This window comes from Teleopsis dalmanni, chromosome 1 (genome assembly GCF_002237135.1).
Source record: "Teleopsis dalmanni isolate 2A chromosome 1, ASM223713v2, whole genome shotgun sequence".
NCBI classification, from domain to species: domain Eukaryota; kingdom Metazoa; phylum Arthropoda; class Insecta; order Diptera; family Diopsidae; genus Teleopsis; species Teleopsis dalmanni.
In genome coordinates this window covers 113,346,645-113,362,093 of record NC_051846.1, presented here as the reverse complement: position 1 = coordinate 113,362,093, position 15,449 = coordinate 113,346,645, and positions in this window count along the sequence as shown.

Genomic DNA, 15,449 nt, shown 5'->3' with positions numbered 1-15,449 from the left:
ATATTTTGCAATAAAAAGAAAATATATTTTATTACTCTTTACTCCTATGATATGAGCCTTTTCAGTACAAGAAAATAAAGCAACAAAGTATATGGTAAAATTGTTTCAGAGATTTCTTTACCATTCACTTCGCTACTAATCAATGTATATTAATTAAATAGACAAATAAAAACAAGAAAGGCAAAAGAAACAGGCGTATAAAAACAATTGTGGGTTGCAATGAGTTTGAACTGAACATCATACCAGTTGTGACTCGATCGAACATTGTTGCATGAGGTTGGGTGGATTTATTATAAATCCACCAGCAAAATAAAGTGGGTATTTCGTTTGTATGAGCGTGGCACTTCTTTGTACTATACATTCTTTGGTACAACTACACGTAAAAAGGAGCTTGGGTGTATATTTTAATCCGTCATTGAAGACGTCTTCAAGACATGTATACATACATGAAGACCGATCGATCCAAATGTATTACGGTCTTCAAAGATATTTTCGAAGAAATTAGCCAAATGTCTTCAACAACATTTTGCGTAGATGTCTCGAAGACCATATCTTGCATAACGGACGCATTCGATTGAAAGTTGTGCGCTCTTAGCGCAGCTGCTCATTTAATTTTTGGACCCTTTTTATTTATGCTCTTTTTTTGCGCTCTTTAAATGTTAAATAAATTTCAATTTTTCAATTTGATTGTTATGAGGATTTTTATCAAAAGCCGTCTCGGAGACAATGTCTGCGAACACCACTTTTTCTACTGGGTTAGTTTATTTACTAACACAACTACAAACATTTTAGATTACTGTAAAAATGTTCGATTGGGTAACAAAATTTAGCAGATCTAGAGTAAATCGAGATGGAATCCAGATTAACCAATTGAAAACGCCATTACAATGTTCTAATGTAATTAAAAAATTTGGGATAAAATTTATGTGTAGATGAAATTTCTTTGTAAGCACTCTATCATAATGTTCTCATCATAAGTTTCTTGACCACTGTCATTAGATACACATAACTTTAATCCGTTAAATAAACGAACTCTACTCTCAGCTACATATAATTATCCATGTGCAAATACTGGTCGTCTCAATAGGACACCTACCATATCAAATGTTTGTCCTTGGGATTTATTAATGGTAATAGAAAATGCAAGTATAATTGGAACCTACCTTCGTTGAACTTGAAATGGAACAACTGTTCCAGGAAATGTGCATGCTTTTTACTCTCATTTGCGTTCCATTTACTAAAGCTTGTGAAGTATTTAAATTACGACAGTTTATATGGTGACTCTAATTTACATCACATATAACTTTATCACAACTGTAATAAATTTTTTCCTACCCTGAAATATGGTTAAGTATATCATCACTAAGAAAGGAGTGATGATGTCTACATTGGTGGAAGCTAAAATTACGGATTTAAGAATTTTTTCTGATAATATATTCTCATGAGTATTATATACATCAGCTATTATATTATCAAAATGATCAATTATTAGTGGTGGTAATTCAATGATATATTCAACAAAAATAGGACAACATTTTAAGTCGTCGTTTCCGAGTTTATTAAAATATTGGACAAATTTTACTTCATCTGATGCAGTTCACATATAGTGTTAACGTAACATGATGAAAAAAAATAAAATTCATTCCTTCATAATTATAAAATTTTTAATTGGAGGAGATCGTGTCCCGTGTGGAACAACAGATAAAATTTATCTGAAGTCACCCGTGAGTAGAACAGTCTTATAAGTCAATTGGTGTCGATGACTTTAAATGCATTAATTGGAACATTTAAAGTATCTTCAATTTCTAAAAGGGCTCGATTGTTCGCCACACTGATATCAAAATCCCTAACAAAGTCTTCAATTATATATGTATTAAATTCATTCCATTGCAATAATGCATTGGTTGGCCTATTTAATGCATATCTAATCGCAACTCGTCACTTCATTTGTTTTCGTGCTTGAAAGTTCTATGCTTTTGGGGAAACAACATATATACGTGATATATTTTATGGACACCAAGTAATCTTTTATTTTTTTATTATGCCATACATAATGCATAATGAATTTCAGTATAAAGATATTGATTTGCTCCTGTATCAACTATAATTAAATTAAAAAAATTCCAATAACTCTGTATATCTGCTATTATAAATAGCACTTAACAATTTAGACCTGGTCTAAATTCCACATTTTGTCTATTTGTTGAATGTATATCTAACTTGTAAAATAGTAAGTGATTGTAAATATATTTCATACTCAAATATACGCCACACACCTTCTGCAGACCCTATATATATTACGCCAACAAAATTTTTTACTTCATCAACAGATAAGTCCCCACTTATTCCATTATTGCCATTTAATTCAATACTTACGCTATCGTAACCTTTATCCACGTACTTATATATATATGTATGTATGTATTTTACGCTTCTAACAGTTGTGCAAACTTCTACGTTAATATGGCAATCAAATTTCGCAAGAAGGTATGGATTGTAAGGAACAACATATCCGTTATCAAGTGTTTCACCCCTAACGTGAACAGTTGCATTATTATCCCGTCTCCTATAAACAGGGTAACCATTTAATCTCGTATTCTTTCCCAAAAATATTTAGGAAACTCCTTTGAATACTTTCCGCCCACCATGGTGGGCCATTTCACAATGGTGTAGAAAACTAAAATCATCTCTAATAGCGAGACGTTAAGCATTAGATGTGCTTGCTATATTGTGATTTATATTTGGACGTCATCCTGTGTATCATCATTCGGAAATAAAATTGGATAAGCTAAACGATCTAACTAACTTATATAATACAGATATATTGTAAACGGCACCACTTAGTTTATTAAAAGCTACATTTGTTTCAAACAGCGGTTCATCATTTGTGGTGGTAAGAATAACAGCCGCATCTGTCTGAATAGCATCATGGTATCTTCTAATATCTAAAAGCTTATTTACTTTGATCAGCATGCAAACTTCTTTATAAGCATTAACATCACTCCAGCAATATTCATGCGTTGTTCTAAAGGAACGTACAAATGAATTAATGCGATCGAATGCATCTGCAAATTGTTGCATCACCATGAAACACACGTCGTTAGAACATGCGAACGGCACGGAACACTTGCAAGGAATAAAGGCTGAAAGAGGGGAACTGGCACTTGTGCAAGTTAATGCCATAAATTATAAGTCGATTCCATTGTTATAAATCGCTTCACATTGTTTAGATACTCTAAGCGTTCATAGGATTAACGCTTCTAAAATGTGAAGTACTTAATAATCAATCTTAGTAATAAAATTCATATTTTATTATCGTCAATTAAGCACGCACAAATATTGTTGTGCATTAAATACGCACAAATGTCAACTGTTTGTTTGCATTTGAATCTTCCGTTTAGGTTTAAGTCTTCTGTTCAAAATTATAAGTTTTCAGTTTTTAATAAGATATCAATAAAGAATGATCATACTGATCATAAAAGATATTTTTTAAAAATAAATTTAATAAAAAGTAATTTTAATTTGCATAATTCATTCGCATTCAAACGAGCAATAGCTCTGCAGCTGGAATTAATTATAGTGTAAATATTTTGTATTAAAAAGTGAATAATTAAAAACATAATAAAGAGTTTTTTATTATTACTAAAAATAGTTGAATAACTAAAATCGCATTGTAAATTTGAAGCTTCGTGTAATCTGAAATTAACTGCAGTGTCCACATTGTATCTGCAGTGTTCTCAGATACAATATTTGAATTTAATCCATTAAATATTTCGGAAAAAAAATATTTTGACTCAATGGAGGAAGGGACACTTTACTTTTATGACAATGTGATGTTAAAGAGTTAACTTTATCATTATATTAAAGTCTATAGAAATTTGACTGACGCTATTCAGTGCAAAATAATGAACTGAGTATGAATATTCAATGCAAGTATTGGCATACAAAGTTAATTAATATAATATTTTAATTTTGTCAATTAATTTTCCATAGAATTTACAGTCCGACTTTAATACGCTTTCAATCAAACAGTTAAAACAACAGTGAACATTAGGTCTAGTAAAACTCAAGTAAAACACAAGTAAAGCACAAACTGAGAGCGTAACACAAATAAAGTGCCAAATTTCGCTCTTTACACAGATTTTCAGGGAACAGCTTTGTGTAAAGTCTAATGAGAACACCAGTTTGCTCAAATAATCAATACAAAAATTTTAATTCAAGCCAAACAGATGATGATGGTCATGACGATGATGCTGTCGATAATGGTGATGATGCTGATTATGGTGAAAGTAACCAAAATTCAATATGTTAATGAAAAATTTTGTAAAAAAAACCCAAGAATAAAAAAAATTGTTTTTTTTATATTCTTCCATTCTATCCAGTGACGATTGCTCTAAGGTGCGGAGGTGTGCGGTGCACACCCTAACATAACTTGCAAATTGTCAAATTATATATATAAATTGATTAAATATCTTTACATCCAGAATTAATATTATTAATTACATTTTCATATATATATTTTTAAAGATTAAAGTTTTAGCAAAAACAATTAAATATAATTGTCTATGAAAACTCAATTAATTGCATGTATAACAATCCAACATGTTGACTTGCCGAAACAGTTAGACGATATAATTTGAAATAATGCTCACAATATACTTTGAAATAATGCGCATAGTGACAATAAAAAACAGTTGTACAGGAGAACAGGAAGAGGAAAAGTGTGTAGTAATTTGGTTACGAAAACCAATTCAAGGAAAATAGTCTGGAAATGCACCTGAATAAAAATTTTTTTTTGGACATACACCAGACGAAGATGAGATAAATTTTTTATTAGAATTCGGATATTTGGTGTTTTTTGTAGTTTATTTTGGGTTTGGTTAGGTGTTTTGCATTCCTTTTTCCAGATTTTTCAGGGTTTTCATATTTGCAGTTCTGGAAAATTTATTTATAAAATGGCATGGTATACTAGTGTAAAGCGTTAATCGCATGCCGCATATGTTCAAATAAGAAATGTAAGGCGCAAAACACATGACACGTAGGTTATAGTATTTTTTGCACTCCTATAGTTTTGTTACTTTAAGTATACACGATGCGTTGGTGTATAAATATTTTTATTTAAACGTTTTTACGAAAGAATTGTTACCACCGTCGGAGATAGTTGGTCACATTCTCGGACACTTATAGTGGTGTAAAACCCGAAATAATATTTCCGTTTAATTTGCTTGAGACAGTACGGTAGTGTTTTGCCGGTTATTTTTAACTTTTTTTTGTTGCTGTGGATATTAAGTTTTAATCTCCACCTTAATATTGTCAGCTGATCGAACAGTGGATTGTAAATTATTAAATATTTTATTTTGATTTGTTTTATTTAATAAAATTTTGTGCGAAGGAACTGTGGACTTGAACGTATACGACTGGTCGTGCTCCTGGACACTTTTGCCAAAATAAAGTATTTCTTTTAAACTATTTTTGGTGTTAATTTGAGAAATTCGTCTCATTATTCGATGGTTAATTTTATTCTTTTTGTTTGTGGAACCTGTTTAAGCTGTAAGTGAAACTGAAAGCTGAATTTAATCTAAGCTTTAAAGCTTTGCTTAGAATAGCTGCGTTTCAGCAAACATGATCCGCTCTGAAAAATAGAAAAAAAATAAAATCTGAGGAACTGTCTGAAGTATTAAATGTAAGTTTTTATTTAATATATACTTTAAAACTTAAATTTAATTCTATAGTAAATAAATGAAAATTGCAGATTTTATTAGAATCATCAAGCGAAACTGACTCTACCATTCCCTCTACCATAACCGTGGTGGTCACAATTGGACTAGAGCAATGAAGGAAATTTATATATTTTTGCGGTACATGGCAAATATGAATACTTTTCGCGAATTTGGTATTTTTTTTGGCATACCAAAAGCTTATGTATGGAGAATAATTGAAAGAACTAGTGTTTAGCTTATGTCAATTGGACACTAATTTATAAAATACGCACTTGCTAATAATACAAAAGTGGAAGCTTCGAAAAAATTCCCGTTCGTAATTGGTTGCATAGAAGAGTACACATGTAAAAATAAATGCACCACACCATAGCAAATAGGCTTTTCTCAAAAGAAAGCATGAATATGGCTTAATCTTGTATTGTTCTGTTTTAATTAAATAAATGTATTCAACTTCATTTATATATATTCATTTCAAATTAATTGATTTTAATAAATTATCAAACAACACTTTTTCAATAATAATAAAACGTAAAAAATTAAAGTAATAATTTTAATTAATTTTAATAATTTTAATTTATAGTAATAGTAATAATTAAAACATTACTTTAAACAAAGAAATAATTAATAATGACATAATAATATAATGACATAAATAAGTACATAAATTAAATAATAAATACATAAATATAAATGTAGATTTATTTGTTTATAATTTTACTACACCATTGCATCGCATTGCCAACCTCATTTGCATTAAAATACGTTCCCTCTTATCTTTTACATACATTCCACATTGAACCAGAAAGTGAACCAGATCAATTGCTGGTTCACCCCATTGTTTTTGTTTTGCATGTAAAATTGAGCGGATCATGTTTGCTGAAAGGCAGCTAATATTCTTAAGTAGTATCCCAGCAGTAAATTTGCAATAGACGTCCCAGTAGGAAATAATAACATACCTGAGTAAGTACAATAGAAATTATAAGTAATTATAATGGAAAATTCAGGTAAAAATGTGACTGAGGATGAGGTAGCTAATGCGAAAACAATTAAATCGCATTGATCACCAAGCGTTAAAAATGGTCCAGTCGGAAATAAGGGTAATGCCTGCGCCTCAAATGCTGATTTAGCAATTAATTTGCCAGAAACGACGACGGCAATACTGAATACAGGGATTACAGATAGGAGGCTATCAATTACAGATACAGAGAAGCCTTTCGATAATTTGGAAAGTAAGGTTCAGGCAGGGAGAAGCAAGCTATGCCGACATGCTTAAGATGTTAAAGTCGAACTCTGAATTGGCAGATTTGGGTTCAACTGTAAATAAAATACGAAGAACTGCGAAAGGCGAACTTATGTTGATTTAAGCGCGGACCTGAAGTGGATGCAAACAAGCATAAAAGTAACATCGCAGAAGCGCTCCATGATTTTGCTGACATACATGTATTAAGCCAGCAAACCACCATTAGACGACACCACAACAGTTTCAGACATTTGTACCGTCATTAGAAATAAATTTCCTAGTATTGAAAGTATGAAGCCAGAAGCGGTAAAAGTGATTCGCCCCTCACGGTACGGGACACAAAATGCGGGAATCGTTCTACCCACACGCGGATTGGCTGGGTAGTATGTAGAATTAGAGAATACCTACAACCAATTCGATGCTATAAATGTCTAGAATATGGGCACGTTTCAAAATACTGTAAAAATGATACCGTCCGAGCAGGAGCATGCTTTAGGTGTGGTAATACAGGTCATAAAGCCAAATCTTGCGACAATACACCCAGGTGTCTGCTATGTCCTGCCGAAAATAACAATCATGACATGTTAAATAAAATTTGTCCAGTTTACCAAGCCGTTTGTAGAATATTATGTATACATAGTTAAGTGTCTTCAAATAAACTTAAACCACTGTGAAGTTGCGCAAGACCTACTGATGATAACAGCAAATGATCTTACAGCAGAAGTTCTTTTAATTTCAGAACCGTTTATCTTCCTGGACTGGGATGGTAGGTGGTGCAGAGATCTAAGCGGTAAAGCGACAATACATATCTGGGGCCAGAAAAGCCACGAAATTATTGAGAGCAATCAGCATAATGGCTTCGTATACGCAAAAATAGATGGCATACATTTTTACAGCTGCTATGTTTCACCTAATGACACCATAGAGGACTTTAATACAATGCTTGATCACCTCGTAGAGAATGCAAAACAGAAAACACCATTAGTAACAGCAGGGACTTTAATGCATGGTCAACTTCCTGGGGCAGTAGATGTACAAACAGAAGAGGTTTTGCACTCCTGGAGGCTTTTGCTTCACTGGATATTTTTCTGCTTGATGATGGCATTAACCATACTTTTGATAATGGCCGTTTCATATTAACCATTGATCTTACATTTGTAAAAACAGTTTATGGAAAGTACACAGCTAGTGATCATAAATTGATTATATTCGAATTCACACAGCATCGTATAAGTGGAAAACATGAATCTACAAGAAAAGTACAAGCAATTAAATGGAATTCTAGTAAATTAGATAAAACAATGGTTGACTTTCTTGCTGATGAAATAACTCTAACTGATAGTTCCACGAATAGTAAGGCTACAAGCCTAATGCAATCACTTAAAAACATCTGTGATGCATCAATGCCTCGAAGAAATGAAAGACAGCATCATAGATCTGCACCTTGGTGGAATGAAGAAATTGGAAACCTGCGGAAAGAATGTCACAAATTACGCAGAGTTCAACAGCGTGCAAGAGGGCATAACAATTTTGAGCAACTTAACTGGAATTATAAGGAAAAGCGGAAAGAGCTCCGAAATTCTATTTTACGAAGCAAGAAGCTACTGTACAACACCTTGCTAGATGAACTGTCAACTAATCCCTGGAGAAAAGCATACCAAACTGTCAAAGTGATGATGAAGGGCACATCAGTAGGAGCTGGTCCTACTAATTTTCGGTTCTTATAAGAGATCGTACAGAATTTGTTTCCACAAGACTCCGGAATAACACACGTACTAACTGATGACGACATCCAAATTAATTTAATTACTCCAAGCGAAGTTCTTGAAGCTGCTAAAAGCATTAAGGACACGAAAGCACCTGGAGTTGATGGTATTCCAAATGGCGCGCTTAAACAAATCGTACACAGATGGCCAGAACTATTTGCGGAAGTGTTCTCATTGTGTTTAGTAGAAGGTGTGTTTCCAAAACTGTGGAAAGTACAACGATTAGTACTTATCCCTAAAAATGGGAAACACTTACACGAGCCGTCATCTTACCGACCGTTGTGCATGCTGGATACTACTGGGAAGCTATTTGAAAAACTTATTGCTGTCAGATTGGAACAGTACATAGAAGGACCAAATGGCCTGTCAATATGGCAACATGGTTTCAGGAAAGGCCAGAGTACAATAAATGCTATAGCAAAAGTGTATAATATAGCCCAAAATGCGCTGGATGGGAATATATGGAGAGGTGGCAGCAAAGAATACTGTGCTGTGATCATGCTGGACATCAAAAATGCTTTCAACTCAGCGGACTGGAACGCAACAATAGAAGCACTATCAAAACTGGAAATACCGGTATATCTACTTAGAATGATCATAAGCTACTTCAACGACCGTATTCTAATGTATGACACAAACGATAATGTGAAGACATATATAGTGACAGCAGGAGTTCCACAAGGCTCGGTTTTAGGCCCCATTCTCTGGAACGTAATGTATTTTTTTTTTTTATTATTTGAAACACAATATGTACAATAATATAAATACATGTTTCATTTGACTACGACTAGTTCATACAAAGAACTATCAAGCAGTTTTATTACATTTCAGAATACTTATAAGAATTGTGAAGTTGTCAAAGACTTAGTGTTAATAGTAGTAATCTAAATTATTATTAGACTACTAATTCGGGAGTAGATCTGAAGGCTTTGTTCGTTTAAATCTTCTCAGCAGGCTAGATGTATTAGACAGATGGTTGACTGTCTCGTTTGGATGCTATTGTAATCGTTTTTGGTGCTTTACCGCGAACTTCTGGATTACTACAGCCACAGATTCGATCTTCAAGTCCCGATGGAGGTCAGAATTCCTAATAAACCACGGAGCGTTGACTAAGTTTCTTAAGACTTTGTTTTGAAAGTTTTGAATGATTTGAATAGTGGATTTTGGGGCACATCCCCATAACTGGATTCCATACGTCCACACTGGAGCTAAGACTTGCTTGTATATCATTAATTTATTGTTTAGAGAGACGGGTGATTTTTTCCCAAGAAGCCAATATAAATTTTTGTATTTGGATTCTAGTTCAACTCGTTTTTTCTTTATATGTTGTTTCCATTTCAACTTAGCATCTAAGTTCATGTCAAGGTATTTAGCTGTGTTTGAGTATGGTATTCGAGCACTGCAAATAGTTATCGGCAAATAGTCAATTTTTTTGTTTGTGAAGTTTACATGGACGGATTTCGTTTGGTTGAGCTCAATTTTCCATTTTTTAGTCCAACTAATAATTTGATCAATGGAATGCTGCGTTGCTTCTGTTGATTCGTTTATTGTGTTTCCAGTGGTAAGGATCGCTGTATCACCTGCAAACGTGGCAATAACACTTTCAGGTGGGACTTGCAGGTCGGCTGTGTAAATTAGGTACAGAATTGGGCCAAGTATACTTCCCTGCGGTACTCCGGCTTCAATTCGTTCAAGTGTTGTGTACGCACCTTTATATTTCACTCTGAAGAATCGGCAAGATAAGTAGGACCACATAATTTCGGATATTTGTCTCAAAAACACCTGTTCAATCTTATGCACAAGTCCTTTGTGCCAAACTTTATCAAAGGCTTTCGATACGTCTAGGAAAACTGCATTGCAAATTTTTTGTTCTTCAAATGTTCTTTCGATTTTGTCGCATATTCTGTGTATTTGTCCTACAGTAGAATGCTTTTTTCGGAACCCAAACTGATGACTCGGAACTATTTGATTTTCTGTGAGAACAATCTGTATTCTATTAAGGAGAATTCGTTCAAAGATTTTTGATAAAACAGGTAATAAAGAAATTGGACGATACGACGAAACTTCATTAGCAGGTTTTCCTTGTTTGTGTACCATAAGTACTTCCGCCACTTTCCAATAAATTGGGAAGTGTCTTAAGCGCAGAGCTGCATTAATTATTTTGCATAGTGTGATTATTCCTTTATTAGGGAATTGGTTTAAGATCTCGGCGGTTATCTGATCCCAACCAGGAGCCTTTTTTAATTTCATATTTCTTATTTCATTTGTTATTTCTCTTAGCGAAGTTGGTTGTATTGCTTGGTTTAATGGATTTAAATTAGACGTAGGAAGATTATTTCCATCATCATTTAGTGTAAATGTTGCCTTAAGAAATTTTGCGAATAAATCTGCTTTTTCTTCGTCACTTTTGGCCCATGCTGTGCCATCTGCTTTAATAGGGGGATTATATTTTATAGGATGTTTTACTGCTTTCACGGCTTTCCACAGCGAGTAATCTGTGCGTTTCTCATAGGAGAGGCTTCTAAGATTCTGTTGTATCTTATCGTTTTTAACATTATTGATAAGTTTTCGTAGTTGTGCAGTTTTCCTATTTAATTCCGTTTTATCAGTTGGTGATCGTGTTTGTTGCCATTTTTTACGCAATTTCCTTTTTTCCCATATTAGTTCATTTATTTCTTTTGGAAGAGTTGGTCTAATATGGTGTTTAGAGAACTGAGAAGTACTCATCCATGCTGATTTTTGAATCTGCTGTGTAAATAGAAGAACTTCGTTATCCACTTCAGCCGCTGAGTTTAGATCAGAGTTAAGATTAAGAGTGTTTTCAAGGTGCAGCCTAAAGTAATCCCAGTCAGTAGATCTATTTATTAGGTAAGGCTTCGGTTCATTTATGACAACACTTTTATTAATAGAGAGGTGCACAGGTGAATGATCAGAAGAGAGATCGTATCCATTTTCTATTTGTAAGAGTTCTTTCGGTATTTTTTTAGTTATAAAAAAGTCAATCAGATCCGGTATTTTCGCTGGGTCAGTTGGCCAATATGTTGGACTTCCAGTTGATAAGACATCACATCCTGTGGCTTGTATGGCTTTTAATAGTTCTCGGCCCTTAGTTGTGGTTAATCGCGAACCCCAATGGACATGTTTAGCGTTGAAATCGCCGCCAATAATGAATTAATTTTTAAATTTAGAAAGGAAGTTTATATATTGATCTGTACTAATAGAATGTCTTGGAGGACTGTAGACCGAAATAATTGTTAATTTTTGATTTTGTACTTTTATTGTAACAGTTGTGGCTTGAAACTCGCTACAGCTGATATTTTCCTCTTTATAGTGACTGATGGTTTCCTTTATTATAGGAAAGGAAATTGTGGAACGTAATGTATGATGGCGTATTTAATGTAGAAAAAACAGCTGGAGTGCAGTTAGTTGGTTTTGCCGATGATATTGCAATTGTAGCGGTCGCAAAAACTATCAACGGGCTCGTAATGAAATGTGATGGCGCCATTTCAGTGGTTAAACTCTGGCTTGAGTCAATGGGCCTAGAATTATCAGAGCACAAAACCGAAGCAATTCTTCTAAGTAGTAGAAAAAGAGTAGAATCTTTTGACATACATGTTGGAGAGCTCTTTATCAAGTCAAGCTCGGTAATTAATTACCTGGGTGTCAAAATAGATCAAAGGTTTAACTTCAAGGAACATCTGAAGTCTGCCGGTGACAATGCAATCAGAATCGGTGCAGCAGTTGCAAGATTAATGTCAAACATTGGTGATCCAAGATGTGCAGGTTGAAGACTTTTGGCATCAGTGTCGACTTAGGTAATGATGTATGGCGCACCAATATGGGTATCCCGCAACTTGCCGTATATCATATACAAGATCTTTGGTGTCAGCTCATAGATTAGCGTCATTAAGGGTATGCTGCGCGTTTCGTGCAGTCTCCGAAGTAGCAATAAACGTAATTGCTGGACGAATACCTATAGACCTACAGGCTAAAGAGGCAGCAGCTTTGAGAGATCTCAAATCACAAGAGAGTTTTAGCCGAAACTACAAAGATGAGGTACGAAGTCAAATATATGCGCAGTGGCAACAACGGTGGATTACATCAACAAAAGGAAGATGGAGATACAATCTTATTCCATCAATTGCTGCCTGGACCTCAAGGAAATATGGTGAACCTAATTACTATGTTACACAGTTTCTCACAGGACATGGTTGCTTCCGAGAATATTTGTTCAAGTATAAACTTGCTGATGACCCCTTTTGTTTGCATTGTGATGATGTGGTAGAAAGCGTTGAGCACATACTGACAACTTGCATACATTTTACATGTACTAGAGAAGTATTAGAAAGATTAATGGGTAACCATATTACCTGTTATAGAGTCGTATAATACATGTTGTCCTCTAAAGATGCCTGAGAACAAGTTAATCATATAATTACAGCAATCATGCAACAACTGCGAAGAGACGAACAAGAACACCAAAGGAGAGTAAACGATAGTTGAGAAATAAAGCGTTAGTGCTCGTCCTGTTCTCGCGAAGTAATACCTAGTTGGCGGTCCCGCAGGACGTTTTCTAAAGGGCAGCGTTATTTATAGGGGTCAAGGTTTAGTCCGTAGGCGTACTGTGTTGCAAGTTTGGCGTATGCAAGAGCATCGTACCTGCATAAACCCTAGAAAGGGTGATAGCGAACAGTATGAATCGGGCATGCTTTACAACATCTTTAGAAAGTGGAATCTAAAAAAATGAAAATGGAAAAAATGGAAAAAAAACATAGGCTATAGTAAAGAGGTGGGAAGCATAAGGCGTAAAGGTTGGAGAAATGGATAAAAAGAGAAATGAAAGGAAAAATTAGATGACAGGTGTAATACAATAAAATGTAGTGCAAGAAGTATTTGGATTGAATATGACATATTTTGGTTATGACCACAGTCAAATAATATACAGATTGCGAATGTAGAACAAAAAAATGACTCCCTTTGATATCATTGTAGCCAGCTCGAGTAGCCAACTAAAAGCACAATGAGCTTTGGATTGTAGAACAATTAGGGCGTACAAAAGCCGAGTATAACACAATGATCTTAAGTGTTTGAAACATACAAAAGAGCTGCTGAATGTGCGTATGAGGAGTGTGTAATAAAGTATTGCTAATTTGGGAGCTTGTGTCATTTATATGGCGACGATTTTCTGTTTTGCGTTCTTATCAGTTAAGTGCAATTTTTTGTTTTTATCATCATTAGCGTTACAATTCGAGGTGAGCTTTAGCTGCATCAACCAGCTTCCTCCATTCTGCTTTGCATGTTATTTTAGACCTCCAATTGTGGATACTCGTTTTTCTGATGTCGTCGATTACGTTGTCGAGCCATCTAATTAGTGGTCTACCTCTGCTTCGACCGTTGTATGACGTGAAATGGAGTATTCGCTTTTGTAGTTTATCTGCCGACATTCTTATGGCGTGTCGAATCCATCTCAAGCGCTGCGACCTTTATAGAGTTGTAGTAGATCTGCGTTCGTAGTTTAGGCGGATGGGACCATAAATTCTTCTTAGCTCCTTTTCGAAAGGTCTGATTTGGGTTTCATCCGCTGTGGTTAAAGTCTAAGTTTCGGCTCCGTAACATAATATGTTACCATATGGACGATGATTACCTTGTAAGTGTGTAGTTTGGCGCTTCTGGTCACGATTTTAGATTTGAAAATTTTCGTGTGTTTTGTAATAACTTCTATTTGCTGCCACAATTTGGTCTTGGATACAAACACTGATGTCATTGTTGCTATTAATGATGACACCCAGGTAAGTAGCACTTTCAACAACTTCAAAAGTGAAATCACTGACATGAGTGGGCTCTAAAACTTTTTGTTTTTATATTTACAAAATTTTGTTTCTTTTTGGTTAAGAATGAATATAGAGAAAAGGGCGTTCGATGGTATATATATAATTTTGTTAGTTTGAAAAATGTGAATAGAATTCACTTTATAACACTGTTAATAATTTTAATTTAAGTAAATTTTATTATAATATATATTGAGGTTTATTATATACAATTAAATACAAATATATGCTTATTTTTAAATCCTTTGAAGGCATTCTCTACGTAGCGAGAATGTAAGGCTTTTAATTTTGTTAGTGACCACTTTAACCTGGTTTATTTATTTATTTATTTATTTATTATAATTAATTACAAAATATAAAATCTTACAACTAAGATCAGAAAAACGAGCGCTAGCTGCCAGGGCCTTCAGCTCGGATATTATAAATTAAATTTTAATTACTAGATTACAGGCTTTAATATATTTATACATCAAAAGTATATTTCTAAGATTAACTGTTTTTAAAACGCTAGTTGGTGAGATATTGGGAAAGATATTACTACGAATACAATTAAAAGAAGGACAATCGTTAAGTATATGATCTATGGATGGTGTGCTATTACAAAATGGACAGTTTGATGGCTGATCGCCACTCAAAAGATGTTCATGAAAAAGCTTTGAATGTCCCATACGCAATCGGATAAAAATCTTACATTGTTGACGAGTGTATGATTGTGGGTATATAGCTTTTAAACCACTGGTATTGATCGACTTGTAGCGATGGTTGTACACTGACCATTCCATAACCCATTCGTCTTCCATATGTTTGTTTATAAAATTTAAAACGTCTTTTCTTTCGGATGTCTGGAATAAGAATAAGGGAGAGCGAATGGCGGCAAAGGCAGCTTGATCTGCTA